The sequence below is a fragment of the Schistocerca gregaria genome, chromosome 8 (assembly GCF_023897955.1).
Source record: "Schistocerca gregaria isolate iqSchGreg1 chromosome 8, iqSchGreg1.2, whole genome shotgun sequence".
Classification (NCBI taxonomy): domain Eukaryota; kingdom Metazoa; phylum Arthropoda; class Insecta; order Orthoptera; family Acrididae; genus Schistocerca; species Schistocerca gregaria.
The window spans coordinates 254,383,168-254,401,882 of record NC_064927.1 but is presented as its reverse complement, the minus strand read 5'-3'; the positions used below and the strand labels follow the sequence as shown (position 1 = coordinate 254,401,882).

At 38.2% G+C, this 18,715-nt stretch overlaps 1 protein-coding gene and 1 pseudogene across 1 annotated transcript in view; one reads left to right on the top strand and one right to left on the bottom strand.

Annotated features, from left to right (window-relative positions):
* Positions 1 to 18,715, bottom strand: part of LOC126285431 (cubilin-like) — a 1,398,426-nt gene that overhangs the window by 1,082,097 nt on the left and 297,614 nt on the right. The window lies entirely within an intron of this gene.
* LOC126285619 (5S ribosomal RNA) lies at positions 8,912 to 9,029 on the top strand (annotated as a pseudogene).

Here is an 18,715-nt window from a genome sequence, read left to right as displayed (position 1 = left end):
TTGCCGCAGTGAGATGAGTTGGCTTGTGTGGTGTTGCGCTTCTCTTTTTTACCAATCAGTTAATGTGCTAACATCAGGCTTCAAGTTGATGAGATAGTAATGAACTGCCTTAACACATCTCACATACAATCTTTGTGACAATGTTAGTAGGCTTGCTTCGTTACTCACACTTTCAGGGTCTACATTATCTTTTATTTCCCTATTATGGCCCTTTTGTTGAGTTCATGGCCCACTGCACCTAATGCCAGCCATTGGTGACATTTGAGTAGGTACATGGAGAGGTACACGTTGTGGCTCACTCGCCAAAATTTTGATGATGTCAACACTTGAATCTTCCTGATTCTTATAGTACTGTCTGTCCTTAGTTCCAGCATCTTATCTGAGTGTATTTTTCTTACCTTCAGCCACCATGGCTACTTGCTTCTGTAATGTTTCTATCTCCTCTTTCAAATAGCTTAATTGCTTACTAATGTCCATATGTTGCTCTTTTAGGATAGCTTTAGTCTCTTGTGTGTTGATTTCTTCAGCCCATAGAATAGGAAATGGAAATGGAAATTATATTTGCTAAAAATGAAGACTTATGTATTTATGGAAAATTATCTAGAACTGATAAACAAAACTGCAGCAGATTTAGCAAACAATGGTGACAAAACTGAAGATGGAGATCTACCAAGGACTATTCTATGTGGGCTTTTATGTTGTTGTTAATTGTATTCCTACTGATGTGCACACAAGTTTGTGTAGTGAAGCCACAAGTCTGTGTACTGAAGATGCTAGATGTCATAATGAACATGGAATGCAAAGAACTTGGAATAGAAGAATAGTATCCAAGATGAAAAAGTGCTCATAGCTCTTCAGGTATGCACTAGCCATGTTCTTAAATATCCTTGGAAGTTAACACCAGTAATCAAAGGTACTGAAAAACATCACTTAAAAAAGGAGCAACATGAAAAGGCAGCCTGGTTTTGTTTGTTACAGGTGTCATAAAGTTGGTCACATATCCAGCAATTCTCTCGAAAAGGGTAAATTTAAAGGAGAGCAAAAGTAATAAGGCATTTTCATCATGAGTGCTTCCTGAGGCACAGTTACACTGAATACAGAAAATTGGAAAGTGGATCCCAGGACATCTCATCACATGGCTACAAATGAAAATTATTTTTCAGCTGTCCATAAAAATACTTTAGTTGAAACCATAACTTCAACTGATGGCTGAACAGAAGAAGCGAAGCAGAAAGCTCCATAAGTGTGAAGAAAATTAGCAATGAAGGTTTAGCTAAAGAATCTGTAGACTGAGGCAGCTTACTGAAAACAATAGAAAAGTTGCATTTGATAAAGAAGGTTACAGGATCACTGATGCATCTAGAAGACTGCTCATTAAAATTCAACAGAAAGATTGTTACAACACATAGCTATCAACCAATGTCAAGAAGACAAGGAGATCAATAAATATGTTGAGAAGTAATGAAACTCGTGGCATTACTGATTGCTGTACAGCAGTAAGAGTACAATTAACAACATGATAAAAATGGAAGCAGTCATAAAATTAGACCTTGAAAAAGGCAAAATAAACTCATCTGATGACCGCTTGGTGGGTAATCAATATGAGGACCATTTCAGAACACTATATAACAAAATTCAAAAGACCAAACAACCACTTTAAAACTTCTTCATAGTGATCTCACGGGACTTACTGATGTTCTGAATTTTGAAGGCAATTGACATTTTTCTGTGAATCATAAAAGCACATACATAATTATCAATTTCTTGAAAAATAAGAATGAAGTATTTCAAGAATTCAAGTTAAAAATCAAGCAGACTAGTTAACATAGCTACTGAATCAGAATATCCATGAATGTCACTGTAATAAAATTTTACATAAGGCAAATAATTTAAAATGATATACATGACTAGAGTTTACTTTAAGGAAGTGTGTATGACTGTTTATTCTATTCCCAACATTATTCATTAGTTTAGTCTTATTACACTTGTTTTTATGCCTACTTGTTGCATAAGTTCCTCCATTCACTGTTGAGGTTTGTCTGCAATCGAGGTGAACAGTTCAATCTCATTCACAAAATGATTAACAATGAATATCATTTAAATCTATATCTACCTACATACAAACTCTACAAACGTGGCCAAGAGCACCCTGTACCACTACTAGTCATTTACTTTACTGTTCAACTTGAAAATAGAGCAAGGGAAAGACAACTGTTTCTACACGCCCGTATAAATCGAAATTTCTCTTATCTTCTTGGTCCTTATGTGAAAAGTACATAGGTGATAGTAAAATCTATCTTCAATCAGCTTCAAATGCTGGTACTCTAAATTTTATCAATAGTGTTCTCCAAAAAGAATGTTACCTTCCCTCCAGGGATTCCTATTTGAGTTCCTGAAGTATCTCCATAAAACTTGCATGTTACTTGAACCTTCCATTAGCAAATGCACTAGCCCACATCTAAACTGCTTCAGTGTCTTCCTTTTATCCACTCAGGTGTGTATCCCAAACACTCAAGCAGTACTCCAGATTTGGTTGTGCTAGTGTACTATATGCAAGCTAAGTAAGAGGCCAATGCCATAGAGTACTCTTTGTAAAACAGATTGGGATTCCATTTGGATTTGTTGACTTACTTGTTTTCAATTCTTTCAATTGCTTCTCTACGGCAGGGATGTCTGTTACTATATCCTCCATACTGGGAGTCTGTACAATTGTCAAACAATGGTATGTTTGTATTATTCTCTTACATAATCTATTTCTTAAACATGAAAGTTAAAACTTTGGCTTTCCTTTTGGTATCTTCTACTGCCACATCAGACTGGTCGAGTAACTGGAAAGGAGCCTTAGATGCACTTAGCAATTTTACGTATGCCCATAATTATATTGGGTCATTGGCAAGATCTATTGCTAAGGTACAGCGGTGGTAGTAGTTGTATGCTTTGCACATCAATCTTCTTACACATGCATGAATCTCTACTAACTACAGCCTGTCATCATTTACACATTCTCTTTTGAAATGAAAGTGCAAGGGCCTTTGCTTCCTCAGCATTTTTCGAAATTCACTATTAAACCATAGTTAGCCCCTCCATCATTAACACATTTACTTGGCTTGTACTTCTCCAGAGCACGATTTACATTTAAACTTTGCTCATAATTCCTCTATGTCCACCGTACTGAAGTAAATGTCAGTTCACTGTCTAACTGGGATGCTAACAACCGCTCATGTGCTCTTTCTAGCAGAAACACTCTACTAACCTTCTTGATTGTTACTGACTTTAGTAACCATAGTCACTATGATGACATCCCTGTCTCTACACTGACACCACTGGTAAGGTCAGGCCTCTTTGTAGCTACAACATCTAAAATATTTTCATTGGTTGTGGGCTGTTGATCCAGCTGTTCAAGACAATGTTTGGAAAACTGTGTTCAAAAGTACTTTGCAAGACTGTCTGTCTGTACCCTCTGCAATGAATCCACAGACATACCAGTCTATACTTGGTAGGTTAAAGTTGCCTCCAACTAATACTGCAGTATCTGGGTATTTCCGCACTAATGACCACAGACTATCTTTCAATGACTCCACATCTATCACATAAAAATCAACCTGATTTCACCTATACCTGTAACACCTACCAGGTAACTTCACTGTTACACTCAAATTCAGCCTCAACAGACAACATTTTTGTCAACTGCAATGAACACTCCCCCTCCAATGCATCTAATCTGTCTTTCTGTTCACATTCCATGAAGTGCTAAATATCTCAGAACTTTCTACTTTGGTTTCAGCCAGTTCTCAGTCCTGAGAATAATCTGAGTGCAAGAAATTTCCTAGAGGGAAGTAGAATAATTCCAGTGCAAGAAATTTTGACCAAGGGGTTCTAGGCACTAAAGTCCGTAACTTCGTGACTGCTACGGTTGCAGATTCGAATCCTGCCTCAGGCATGGATGTGTATGATGTCCTTAGGTTAGTTAGGTTTAAGTAGTTCTAAGTTCTAGGGGACTGATGACCTCAGATGTTAAGTCCCATAGTGCTCATAGCCATTTGAACCATTTGCAAGAAATTTCCTGGGGGGCAGTAAATTCAGGAACTTTGTTATGAGCACTTTGACATTTTACTAATTCACTACCTGTGTGTCATCTGGTGAGTGTTCATCAGAGTACCTAGAACTACTGCCTAAGCTAAAAAAAACAAAAAAAAACAACGTGTACTCCACAAGTACTTTGCTATGCGAGTAGCTGCAGCCTCTCTGTAGTGCACCCCTGACCTATCAAGGGGAGTCCTACAATTCCCCACTAAATAACTCAGGTCCAGCAATCTGCAGCCATGGCCTTCACAGAGTTAACAAAGCCTTTGGTTAAGACACTTCATTCAGCTCCAAACCAATGAGCCCATCTCAACTCTGGAAACAATGCTGCAAACTGTGAGCTATGCTTGCATGCCTTGCGCGAGGTCAGCAGCCTTCGCCATTTCCATGTGCTGCCTGTATAAACTGTAGATAGCCTCAGTACCCAAGCAACAGGCATTGTTGGTGCTGACATGAGCCACAACTGGCAAGTAACTAAACCCTGCATGCTCAACAGCCACAGGCAAGACTTTCTCCACATTTCGGATGAGGTACCCCAGTAGAAAAACTGACTGCGCATTGGCTTTCTTTCTAGCCCTGAACACTTTTTCCCTATGGGGCTCTAAAATGCAACTAATAGTGGAGCTCCCAATAACTACCATACCTCTGTCCCCTTGTGTCTGCTTGACACTTCTGAAGGAATTGTCACCTGTCCACTCACAGGGCAAATAGGTAAGGCCAGACAGCCAGCCTCCTCATTGATCCTCCACCTCAAGCAATGTGACAACATCACCAACCACCATTCATCCTGCAGTGAGGGCAGATTGACTGCATCAGATACACTAGGAGGTGCCTCAGCAGCAGAGTCTATGGGCAAGAAAAGCGACACCTGAAGCAGCAGCCGGTAGACAGCTGACCATAGCCAAAAGCACATTCAGCTGTTTGTGAACTGTGGCCATCTCCTCCTGCCTCTGCACACAGCTTGCATCATATCTGGGCTAACTGAAGAACTAAACTATAAAAACACACACAGAAGCTTTGGATGGGAATATTTTAATACATCCAATGCGGAAATAATCCTTAGAATGTGATATTTAATTACTAATATTCACCATTCCATGTAATGACCACCCAATTGGATACATTTCTGCCAATGATGAACAAGTTCTCTGAAGCCATCATGGAAAAAGTCGACACACTGTTTCCGCAACCTCAGTCTCACATTTCTCTCAACATTTTCATCAGAAGCATAATGATGACCCTGCAGAACCACTTTCATTATTGGGAAGAGATGGAAGTCAGATGGTGCTAAATCTGGATTGTATGAAGGATACTGTTTGGTGCTCAGATTCAGTCTTTGAATTTCTGCTTTGGTGCCATGTGAAGTGTGAGGTTTGGCGTTGTCATGCTGCAGGAAATATGACCCATACATTCTTGTGAAATGCTGATTGTGCGTGCAATTCCTCTTTGAGTGATACGACGATTGTCCTGAATCAATCTGTCAACATTTTGCTTGTGAAACTCGGTGGTTGCTGTCACAGGACGTCCAACTCTTTGTTTGGCATTCAGATCAGATGTTCCTACCTCAACATCTTTAAACTTATTTGTCCAACGACCCACAGTACTCACATCAACACAATCACCATAAACTGCTTTTATTCTCTTATAAATCTCCCTTGGACTGACAACTTCTGCTGTCAAGAATGCAATAATTGCACGTTGCTTAAATCACACTGACTGACTGTATTTGCAGAGTTCCATACTTTACACTTTAACAACACAATCATTCAATGCTAAAGCTTCCCACCAACTGGAGCTGTACAGAAGAGGCTATGGGACAAGCCAGTACCTGCCGCATACCTTACTGCCAACTGTTGAAGAGTTATGAAGGTGGAGGCCTTACTTTTCAGTCAACCCTTGACATAAGCCCGCAATGGTCACTTCAACAGTTCACACTATGTGTACCTAAGGTAATGACACGAGCCATTTATCAGCATAAGCAACATTATTATTGCCTTCAGTGAAACTGAATATAAAACATGGCTGGTGAACCAAGTAATTACAAACCAACCCAAAGTAACCAAGAGGATGTTTTCAACATTTCATGTAAGAAACAATTTTATCTGTTCCTGTGTGTTTCCCATGAGTAACTTAAAATTAAGAATTTTAAGAAAATGAGTTCTAACATGGCAATAATGTTTTTCCATATTCAAGTCCACATAATGTAACATATTTCCTTTTCTATGCGTGAATCATAAGAAAGACTGGCAAAATCTTTCCGTTACAGCCTGTATATTCTTCAGTAGGCCTATACTAATGTACGCTGAATAAACACTTTATTTCTCATGGACTGTTAGTACGGATTTGGTTGAATCTTAGTCACAAGCATTCTTAAAAGTTATGAGTTCTAGATAAAGTGAAAATTTATTCTCATCACACTGTTCTATACTTCATTTACAGCTTACAAATGGTCAGTTTTCCTATGTGTAATTCTAAAATCTTTTGCTTGATTGAATGTTTTTTTTTCATGCACTTTATGTTAATTTTAGTGAATATCATTACATTATGGAGAGGATGGTAACGGGTTTATAGTTATGCACACCTTGTCTCTCTTTTTTTTTGTGTTGTACGATAACTACAGCACTGCTTCAGGTACGAGGAACTTTTTTTTGTCTCGAGACTGTCTTTATAAACATTGTGAAGTGTTATCCCAGAATATTGTTATTTTTATTACCTGGGTTTCCAGTTTATCTCCTGAACTATAAAACATTTATAGAAGTCTTAGAATTTTTGTACAGGTCTTCCCTCTGTTATTAGTTACTGTGTCGTCTGTCACCTTAACTGATGAAATCTAGTGTCTGTATAACGTAAGTTTCAGTTTCGTTTTCTTCATACTGTCATTATTTTCAATTGTTTCTCTATTCACAATTTCACTGTATCTTTTCACATGCCCTTGAAAAAATTAACAAGATATTATGTTTCATTGGAAAATTTCAACTTCAGTGATGATACAAGCATTGTGATGTATAGTATGTCTTGAATGACTTCAAGTACAATACTTGTTACATATTCAAAGGAGTTGTGGTGTGGTGTCTTGTTAATTAATTCTTGATAAATGAATACAAAGCTAGCTTCGTTCAGTTCCACACAAATCACAATAATCTATGTAAAATTAAGATTATGCGTAACAACTAACAAACATACCAAACTACTCCACTACATTTTAGGTGCTTGCACAGACAGTAAGCTGAATTGGAAACATTGCATTCTCCAGACAAATACAATTATCAGTAGCAACATTTGGCTTAAGAATTATGGAATTACAGTATATTCCATCTAGGAGAGATTGCTGTCTTAAAATCAACATATCTTGACTATGTCCATTTTATGTGTTATCATATATTCTTATGGGTGAACATTCCAATTTTAAAAAAAACTACCAAGGTAAAAAATAAAAAAATAAAATAAAAACATTTCCAGTATGTATATTAGAATAAAAATCGTAACTTTTTCAAACACCTAGTAATTACAGCAACATAATCACATTACATACATTCTTTCATATGTTTATCATCCACTGTTAGCTAAAGGATCTGTTGCTGTCACTAAAGCATGTATGTTACTATTAAATTTTAAATTCCCCATCAAGCACTATTACATGAGCAAGGAATAGTACATCTGTATTTAAACATATTGTATGGAAGTGCTTCTACAGAGTACCTACACTCTTCACTCGAATTCTTTGACAAAACTAACTATAATCTAACATTTCTATTTCTGTCTATACAAAAGTTATAATTAAGATTAAGTTATAGTTATTAAGGTAATGTTGCAGTATTCAAAGTTATTATGATTCATAATCACATTGACCTGAATCAAGAGGACCCATTCTGATGTAAGTGGGAAATATCAAGCTCGTTAGCACTTATTATTATCATTGTTGTGATGATCATCATTTATATGTTTTGTAACATCTGTGTTGTCCTGTTCCATATCGAGTAGCCATTCACATTAAAGACTCATGTAACATATAAAAATAAATTTAGCTAACAATATGGATGATCCCCTCACACAACAAAATGAATACAGTACAAGCTTATGACACAGTGTAGAGAGCTACATCTCAAAAAATTCATACACTGGACATGGCTTTCAAGTTGTTCTCATTTAGAGAGGTGACTGGCTGATTTCTCTTTTCCACCCCAGAAACATTCCACATATACAGTAAAACATAAAAAAGGATAAAAAATCCAATTTCCAATATATTCCATACACTCCAGAAAATGATACTGTAGCACCGGAACAATATCCAGTCGCAGACACCAATACAAGATTCACAGTGAGCAAAGATCGATAAAGGGCAGTTCTGAAATAGCAGGATGATGACAATAAAATGGTTAAAAGAAAGAAAATGAGCTAATAATATGGTAAAGCATTTGTATTTAACATTGACCTCTTAAAAGTCAATAAAGCTGATGCTATGGTGGGCCAATAGTTTTACATTGCCTTTAAAGTCTGATCCTGGAGGTCATCAAAAGAAACCAAGTGACTGCTGCAAGTCTGTCTCTTACGTAATAAATGTGTAATTTATGTGTTACAGAGATACATGTTTGTCATATCCTGGATTTATTTGTTTTGAAGGGAAAACAGAATATGGCAGATCCTGTGGATGTAACCATGGAATCTTGGCAGATTCAGCAAAGCCGATAATTGTGTTGGAATTATTTATTCTCTACCTTTTAACAGGGGGTATGCACAGACAAGGAAAAAAAAGATCATGAACTTTTCCGAGTTCTCCCGGTTAAAAGTACACTTTTTCTGCATTTAAGTGACAGTAAACTTTCCCTCGGCCAACGGCCTTGCCACAGTGGTAACACCGGTTCCCGTCAGATCACCGAAGTTAAGCGCTGTCGGGCTGGGCTAGCACTTGGATGGGTTACCATCCGGTGTGCCGAGCACTGTTGTCAATCAGGGTGCACTTAGCCCTAGTGAGGCAAACTGAGGAGCTACTTGATCGAGAAGCAGTGACTTGAGTCTTGGAAACTGACATACTGCCAGGAGAGTGGTGTGGTGACCTCATGCCCCTCCATATCCGCATCCAGTGACGTGACACCTGTAGGCTGAAGATGACATGGCAGCCAGTCGGTACCGTTGGGCCTTCATGGCCTGTTCGGGAGGAGTTAATTTATTTATGTATTTTTTTTTAACTTTCCCCCAGAAATGAAAAGTTTATCAGTCCTTTGAATGGTTAAGGTTTTATACAACGGCATAGAACTTCCAGACACTTTAGGAAACAAACACACAAAAAAAAAAAAAATAAATAAATAAATAAATAAAAGGAGAAAAAGCACATTCTGGAAAGATCGTCAATGTGCCGCAACATGTATCCTGCATATTTTCATATTATGAAAGTACGTAGTCAAGTTCCTTCGAACACAGCATATTAGTTTCCTAAGCATTGACATCGAGATTGCGGTGTGCTTTTGTAAGCCAGTCATAGCTCATATCACTTAATCTCACCAGCCAATGATAGCAAATCTCCAGAGCATAGGACACACGATCAGTGTTAAGAAGTGCAGACACATAAATAGGGAAATTTAATGCTTTAAATTAATACATGTAATGTAGCTACAAGAAAAGCTAAGGTTTCACATATAATATTTCCTCTTTTTTATCTGAGTGGCTCACTTTAACACATCATGCACATGTGCCAGTAAAATTTTAAGTAATGATGTGAATGTCTGGTCTTCTGGGCACAAGATTCTTCTAAGTGGGTGGCCTTCAAAGTTTAGGCTTTAAAGGAGAGTCAAATGCTCTGTAATTTAAGAAATTCAAAAGACATTCTTGCACATGACATAATTCATCATGCATAAAATGAAATTTACTTTGAAAGTAATGCTTTTCAAACCATCATTCGCAATATTTTTGCGAAGCCTGTTAGAATTCATTTCAGCAATTGTCAGCACCAGAAAACAGACATTACTGTACATGCGCAACTACAATGACGTAGGAAGCCTGTATGTTCATATGAATATAGCATTAAAAGATCTTACATAGCATTCAGAGATCTTACATTACGTCATAAACGAAACAGGACAGATGATACTCCAAGATCATCAGAATTTTGTAAATCATACAAAAATTCATAATTTGGCTTAAAGTGCACATTCATATGTCCGGATTCACAAAGCTGTAGGCTCCAACCTGATATTAAGCTTTTCAGTGTGGTTTTCAGGATGCAAATTTTCTTCTAGTACCGGTACTGTCTCATGTTTGCTTCTTTATTATGGCATAATGCCATACATGGTGGAAGATAAAAAGTGCACTTGAAATTCAGAAAACAATTGAAACCAGCCAATAGTGTGGAATGAAACACTTTGCTTCAAATAAATTAACTGCCTCTGTGGAAAAGACTCATATAGGCAAATTTCTTTAGTAAATCATCAAAAATAACTTCATTGTTCTGCAAGGTGATTAATGCTTGACTGCAAAAAAATGTGTAAATAAAATAAAATCAGAAAACTGAAACTAATAAAATATTTTAGCCTTCTGTGATTATGTGAACATGTTTTAATACCCTTGATAGCTCCCAGCCACAGAATTCTGTGTTGTTTTCATTTGATGTGAGAGCTATAAATGAACAGGAAACAGCAAAATTACTACAAGTAAAAACTGGTCACATGGGAACTACTCCCACTCCCTACTAAAACTCAGACTGCTCTATACATGTGCGAATCTGACAGCTTGGATATGCCAGAAAAAATTTTCTGGGTAGCATCTTGTTGCTTATTGCTACTGCTGATACATATAACAGCCACACTTCAAGTAACAAGAAGCAGGAGAAGGTACTGCTCATATGGGACTCAACTGCCCAGGTGCATGAGCCCACTGTCAACTGTTCAAACAAATCTAATGTGAACAATTGTGATGTCAAGCTCATCAGAAGCGGCTTGTTGTTATGAAGAATTGCACAATCTTTGTTCTAAAGCCTTTTATATGTTTTACTGTTGGCAGACGCTTGTGAGTGCACTGTGTTTTGTTGTTGTAAGTGACACATTTCCTTTGCAACTTTTTTTATTTTGTTTTTTTCCTCTTCTTTAAGTTTTATTTTGATTTTTTTGTCTTGTTTATATTTTATGCCCACAGTGGTGGGATACAGCAACATTCTTTGTCAGAGTATCAGTTCTTACAGGTCAAAATTACAAAAAATTTCACTGAAAACTACAACAATGAAAAATGCCTGAAATTCCAAAAAATTCCCGGGGTTTTCCCGGTTTTCTCCTGGATGAAAAAATTCCCAGATTACCCAGTTGTCCCAGGGCATATACACCCTGTTTAAGGATTCTGCCAATTCTTGTGCAAATGATTAAGCAGTTTCATTATTGTGCTGTGGGTGTGTTCTTATGACAAAGAACTTTGTAGTCCTAATGCGAAAGTAAAAATTAAGTTAAAATCTTGTGAATAATTGAGTCCCATCACATTTATCTACAAAACCTGATTTTTTTAATGCTTCTTCTGGGCTAAAGGGTCTTTTGGTGACCCCAGGTTGCTGGACATTGTCAAACCTACTGTCATTTTCACTTACAAAAGAATGTTTTCCTGCCATGTTCCCAAAGAAATGGAGTTAGTGGGTAAAATTGCTCAGGATACCATTGGTGAGCCATTGTTATTGAGTACACACTTAACAGCTTGTAGTGACAGAGAGGAGTACTGTCACAAAAATATTATTATTATTATTATGCCACCAAAGTGGCTTCCTGATAGTTATTTATAATGCACATGCACCCTCACTAGATAGTTACTTCATTGGTGGCAATGAGGCCCAAAGCCAGTAGCCTATAGTAGCAGTCATTTCCATTAAAATTACTCTTATTCTTGGAGATCTTAACAGTTTCCTCAACATTCTGTCTGAAAATATCACATACTCTGGCTAATACTTGTACATTATTAAAATCTATATCCTGGCCATATCCCCACTATTGTTCTACTAGGTGTTCAGAAAGTAACTATGCAGTGCTATGTTGTGGCGTGCTAAGTAATGATTATGATTGTCAATTATTAATACAACATTTTCCATTGTTTAACATTTGTGAACTATATTTGAACCATATTTGACCAGGTATTTGAATTTGTTCACAGGTTCAGTTTGACTGAAGATCAACGTCTTGTGTGACATATATGTGATCCACATCATCATGCTGACGATTGAATGAGGAGTGTTGCTTATGGAGCACTTGTTCCACAATGAAGACAATTTTACCATACCAGTAGAAGCTGCATTTGCAGCAAAGTTCCCAGGAGTGAAGATGCCTAAGCGCAGTGCAGTACAGTATCTCATTACAAAGTTTCAAAAGACCGGAAGCATTCATAATGCTCCAAAATCAGGCAGGTCAGCCACATCCATATCCAAAGAGACGGTGGTGGAGGTGCAAGACATGATGCTGCAAAGTCCAAAGTAATTGGTTAGCTGACTATCTCAGCAGGCCCACGTGTCCATGTGTTCCACTCACAAGATTCTCGAGACAGTACTGTCCATGTGTACAAAATGTTGGTCATGCACCAACAGAGAGACATGGATCACCTGGTAAACGTTAACTTTTGCAACTGGTTTTTGTCCTCCCTGCAGGGAAATGATGAGGGGATTATTGACACAAAATTTTTCATGGATGAGGCATGGTTTCACCTTTCCGGTTATATGAATAGCCAGAATAGTCATGTGGGGTCTATGTAGAATCCGCATGAATTTAAGGTGTCCCCACTGCATGATCAAAAGGCTGGTTTTTTGGTGCATCATGACTCATAGATGCATCATTTGGCCAATCTTCTTTCAGGACACCAGTACTGAACCTGCATTCTGGAACCCTTCCTAGGTGAACTGAATGAGGACGAAAATGAGAGCAGCTGGTACTAACAGGATGGGGCGACTGCACATACCATCCACAAGGTAATGAATGTTTTAAACGACATTTTGGTGACCGCATGATCTCTCAAGGACTCTGGTCTCCATATTCACCCGACTTGGCTCAACCGGATTAATTTATATGGGGGTATGTTGAAGGCAATGGCCTATTAAGGCTATCTGGACACCATACAAGGACTCCAAGCTGCACTGACACGACACATTTGGAGCATCACTCTCAATGTTCTGCACAACATCTTCAAGAGCATGCAGAAACGTGTACAAATGTGTCTTCAAGTTCAAGAGGATCACTTCCAGCATCTCTTATAACTTCCATTACTTTAACATGGTAAGTTATAAACTGCACAGTTACTTATTGAACACCTGTATTATGGCAGATTTCATGCTGTTTTAAATATATGTGGTATTCCTTCTCTTTATGGGTTCTTTTACTGTCATTCTGTTTTAACTTAGATATTTTGCCACAATCACACCTCACTTTTTAACACTCCAGTAGCGTGGAGGCAATCAAGCATGTCCATTGTAGGCCATAAAGAGCTTTTTTTTATTACATACTGACTGAAAAATATCTAAATCTACATCTAAGTCATTACTCTGATATTCACAGGGTTCAAGGAACCACCTTCAAGCTGTCTCTCTGCCTTTCCACTCTCAAACAGTGTGCAGGAAAAATGAGCACTTACATTTTCTGTGCGAGCCCTGATTTCTATTATTTTATTGTGATGATCATTTCTCCCTATGTAGGTGGGTGCCATGTTCCTAAGGGGCCTCATTACATGCCTAATGTTGGAGCTCCCAACTAAAAGCAAACCCACCCTCTGTGAATGCCCGCAACTTGCAGGCTGAGAAGCTTCCTCTGAAACAGACAACTGCATCTGGCTTAGCAACAGGTAACGCCCAAAACCTGTTCATCAAACGAACCGGGGAGGCCCTACAATTGGCCCTTCAGAAAGTTTTTCGCTGCCTGGCAGACTTTGGAATGATCTCCCACTCAACCACGGGTGAGCGGTCAACCTCAGTGCAAGCAGTACCTGGGACAGCCACAGCAGTGGACCAATCGAGGTCACGTGGGATGTGCTCGACGTCCCTTGCAACCCCTCATCCAACCCCGTACAGTGATGCTGTGTGACAGAAGTCAACGCAGCCTGGAGCTGTGAGCACAAAGTTGCCAAGTCAGCTCGCACCTGTACTCAGCAATCACATTTCCTATCCATAATGCAGTTGCTCCTGTATGAAGCTTGTAAAAATATGTAACAAACGAATGCTGTACTCTGCTTATTTGCAACAGGAATTCGAGGTGCTCCCTCACTGACGATCTAACAGTCACTGAGCTATACTAACCAAAATAAACAAAAGCCTATATGATATGAGGGTCGATAACAAAGGCGGCACTGTACGCTCAACTGTTATTCAAATAAAAGGTTGCGCCTAGTAAGCACTCGAACACACAAGAAATCACAAAATTAATCTAGTTACTACACAGCTAAGCTCCTGTTGGAAACTTGTAAAAATATATAACAAACGAATGGTGTACTTGGCTTATTAACAGCAGGAACACGAAGTGCTCTGTCTCTGATGGTCAATCCGACAGTCTTTATATCATGTTTTTTTGCTAAATTTCACTTGTGTGATGAGTTATTTTAATTGCAAATGGTAATATTACAGACTGAGAAAGAGATTACTCTTTCTTCTTGTCTGCATTACTGACAGCTGCATTTAAGGCTCTTGTCTACGGAAATGCTTGCATACCTGTTCACTCTCAGCATTTCCTTTAATAAATTATCTACAGTCCCAATATTTTATTGTTACTGGTGCAGAATGCATGAGAGGACAGAGTGTTTAGCATTGACTGCTTCGGAGTTGAGTGGTGGTGCAAAATGACATCTAAACATCTATTTGTGTTGGTAAGCTTCCAACATATACTCTGTGTGCCGGAGTATTGTCACATCTTCTGCAGGCCATGCCATCCACGAGCAGGAGGCAGCTCAATCCCCCTATACAGGGTGAAGTTGATCTTATGATAAATGTCATTTAAGAAATCATGGAATACTCAAAAAAATTATGTACAATACTAATACAATTATGTTGGATGGAAACATTCATTCAAGTTGTTGACAACTCCTGACATAGGAAAGTTTTCGAATGCAGCCTTGTGTTTATTGCATCTATCTCTTAATACATTTGAACAGTGAAAGACTATTTGTTTAAAGGGAAAATAGGAGAATGGAATCTTGGTAGAATCAGCAAAGCCTAAACTTGGTGGGTAAAAAGAATTATTTATAGTTTCTCTTTTAAGGATTCAACCTATTTTTGTACAAAGCCACAATTTAGGAGAAGACAATTACACTTATCAAATTTTCTACTGTTCTTGTTGCTTCTCCTGTGCAAAATGTAATTTGATTAGTATCTTTAGCATAACACTGAGAATAATCACTGTAGTACTATACGATTAAGGGCGCAAGTGGGTCCCCACAACATAATGTTGTGGGTATGGTTAAAGACACCACTGCTATCAAGCAGCAGCTTCCACTTGCAGAACAAGCGAGTGCACTACGACATGGCTTTGACACTCTCCAGTAGTAGCTCTGGAGCTTAAACCAATTCCAGCAGCATCCAACCTACCAGATGGCATAGCACATCAACCAGCATGCAAAATTGTGTTGGCATCATTCACACTTCAGACAACTAGAAAACAAATGCACAAAGCCATGCAATTACCCAAACAAGGTCAGTGGTCAAAATTAGGCATGAGCAATCTCCACTATACAGTGCCTACCCAATACTACAGACAACTATGCCTCCACTAGTGGAACATTTGCCATTCGTACTCTGATACAGGACAACAATGTACTCTTCTGTATTGGCAATGTAACTCTGATACAGGATAACAGTGTACTCTTCTGTCTTGGCAATGTAACTGTCTCAAACACAACTGACAGGAACTGTATTCTTCAGAGTGTTCCTACAGCACATAAGCTGTACATCAAAGATGTGTGTAACAATCTGGTTTAATTAATTGACACAGGCTCAGATGTCAGTGTCCCCCACCCTCCTGAAACATCAAAAAACTGTGCACCCATAAAATCATCTCAACAATTCAAGAATCACTATGTTTTGTCACCAAGATGCAGTTGGCAATTTAGAATTCTCACAGAATCTGATGGACTTCCTGATCTCTGACATCACAGAGCCATTACTTGGCACAGATTTTCTCCACTGTTATGACACAACTGTGTACATACAGAAGGCTGTACTTCATATGAACAATGAAATTGTACACGGTCACACAATAACTTTACAAGATGCTTCTGTATTGGTAACAACTGCTTTCCCACATGAGAGGACTTCAGTGTGTTCAGTGCCTGGCACAAAAATACCACTGTTAAAGGAACTCCTTACCTTGCTGTCCTGTGTTAGTGATCTAATTTCAAAAGTTATAGCAGTAGATCGCCACACTTCTATGGCTCAAGAGCACCAATGTCAACTTAAGAATGATGCCACTCCCGGTACGACTATGAATGCAAAACAACACCAGCCTGCACCACAGTCCCAAGTAGAATGTGACAGTAAACAACACATTCCCACTATGCCAGGACTGCAGCTCACTTACAAAGGCCATTAATTGGCTTCTGATAAGTATACTGCAGTAAAGAAAGAATCTGAAGGATTGCTGTCTACGGGGGCTATGGTCATCTATGCTAGATAGAGCAATACAGGTATGGTGCTGCAACAGAAGGAAAAAGGGTCATGGCAGCCTCTCAATTTTTTTCCCCAAGTAGTCTAATGTACAGAGTAAGTGGAGTGTCCACAACCACAAATTCTTAGTAGTCTACAAAACAACTAGACATTTCTAACAAACTGAAGTTGTCTTCAATGTCTACACAGACCCTAAACCTGTTTCTTTGGCACTTAACAACTCTCACAATTCCTGCTCTCCTCCGCAGTTTTGCCTTTTGGAATTCCAAATGCTATTCACTACTGGCTTCTGTCACCTGCAAGGAGCTGACAACATAGTTTCCAATTATTGATCAACAATCAACATGCTCTCTGCAAGTGTGGATCTGACCCAGCTAGCAATGATGCAGGTAACAGAAACAAACCTACATGAGGTCCTTACAAAACAAACAATGGGAATGCAGCTCAAACAACTACCTACAGGCAACTTCTTTGTCTGGTGTGATATTTCTCGGACCCAACCCTGAGCTTACATACCTTTCAATTATAGGAAACAGTTTTTTGACACAATTCACGGCCTCACACTTCTGGAGCCAACATGGCTATTCAGATGGTAATGAACAGAATTGTTTGGCTGGGAGCTGTGGATCATAATACACTTAATTTTAATAATACATATAATTTGACAGCAAGTCTCCCAAGAAATTAGCAAACTAAGAAACTGGATTGTTAAAATAATTCAATTTTGTTGTAGGCTCAAATTTAATACTGCTATTACTACCAGAACAAATATATAAAACAAAATATTTGAATTCTATAGAAATTACTGCAAAAGTTTTCAAAATTTCAGAAGTACAAAAATTATAAGAGGGGGACCAAGTAAAATCTATATCAAATTTAGTGAGGCAGGAGACAGGTCAGATAGTCATTTATGATCAAAATAAATTTGCTGAATGTAAATAACTTGGCATCAGCTGTATTTGATACAGATGTCCTACCTGTTGGTGACGTATGAAAAACTGAGTTTGAGTCCCGGTCAGGCACAAATTTACATGTCACCAACAGGAAGAATATCTGTACCTAATACAGCAGAGACCAGGTTATTTGTATCCAGTGAATTGATTTGATCTAACTTTGGAAGACTATCAATCATCATCAGTGTACAAAGTCATTTAAGGGGTGGTATAATCATTCACAATAAGAATACTTTCTTAAGAGTTGCAAAAAAAAAAGGGGGGGGGGGGGGGAGAAGGAACCAAGTAGCTAAGTTCGGGAATCAAGGTAATGTAATGGGAAAGTAATTCCAAAATCATAATAAACTAAAGGTATTGCTGACTAAAAAATTAACTTTTAACATGTTGGTAATGAGATTTCAAACAAAATTTTGAGAAGACATTTCCATTTAATACATCATTTTTCCTTTCTTACTCGCAAGGGCCTTGTTTTTTGTGTTTGTGATCGGTGTGGTGCACTACAGGCTGGCTATTCAAACTTAGAAAATAATTCCCTGAGAATTTCAGGTTTGAGGATGAAGATGGTGTCAAGAAGCTCCTGTTAAATTAATGGTAAGCAGAAAGGGAGGGGGGGGGGGGGGGGGGGAGCATCTCTCAATAACGACTTTTCTTTCCTCCCAGCTGAGCTATATACCAGCCAAAAGCAGTAGTTTAACCACAGTTTTTAAACACCAATAACTTATATCAAATAATATTCACATAATTAACACACTTCGAGATATTAAGTACTATATCTTAAAATTTGTGATTTATAAAACTCAATAAAACCTCAATGCTAGGTTAAAAATGCAGGATTCCCTGAGATTTTATGAAATTTCCTGAGATTTTCTTGATTTTTCCAGGTAAAATGTAATTCCCTGAGAATTGCAGGTTTTCCAGAATAATTACCACCCAGCACTAAGATAAAAATGAAAGACCTTTTATTTATGTTTGAGGCTCTGTTTTTATGTATTTTCAACTCCACTGTGCACTATGTACTAAGCATGACATTGCAACACTTTACAAAATAACTAAACAATGAGAAAGTCTGCCTAAAAAGACTTCT